This window comes from Odontesthes bonariensis, chromosome 17, assembly GCF_027942865.1.
Source record: "Odontesthes bonariensis isolate fOdoBon6 chromosome 17, fOdoBon6.hap1, whole genome shotgun sequence".
NCBI lineage: Eukaryota > Metazoa > Chordata > Actinopteri > Atheriniformes > Atherinopsidae > Odontesthes > Odontesthes bonariensis.
In genome coordinates, this window is record NC_134522.1 from 13725124 (window position 1) to 13725764 (window position 641).

Consider the following 641-nt stretch of genomic DNA (forward strand, 5'->3'; position numbering starts at 1 on the left):
TCATACAACAAAGCTAAACAAGTATGAATTATACCAAATATTATAAAAAAAATATATATATTTTTTCCTAAACTTAAGTGTTTCTCCACAGGAAGATCCCTTCCAAGTGTGATTCATCCATTTGCCAAGATTACTAAAGATTTGCAAAAATGATACAGATGCAGAAATAATTATTATAGTTATTTGCGTTTATAGTTGAATACCAAAGCATGATGGAAAGCATGCTAATTATTTTTATGTGTATTCCAAGTGGAAATGCTAAACTTCCTGCTCCACAGTAAGTTCAGATTTAAATTAAAAACATAGCAAGACGAAGAAATAAAATGATTAATATTAAATGCACTATAGTTCATACTGAAATATGGAAGTAAAGGGCCACTAATAATAGTAAAATAGATATAAATAAAGGCAAGCAAACTAGAAAGATTACCAGCACATAAACTAGTTACATCATTTGAATATTGCTAACTGTCTAAAGGATCACCAACTTGTTTATATTATATGCAGTACAGTGGATGAAATAAAAGCTAAATGTAAATTATTATTCCGTAAAGTTAAAGCTTGTATTCATACTTCTTGAAGATTGTGCTCCTTTAAAACGTAGAGACTGAAATGTTGGTCCCGGGTTTGACAAAAGCGGA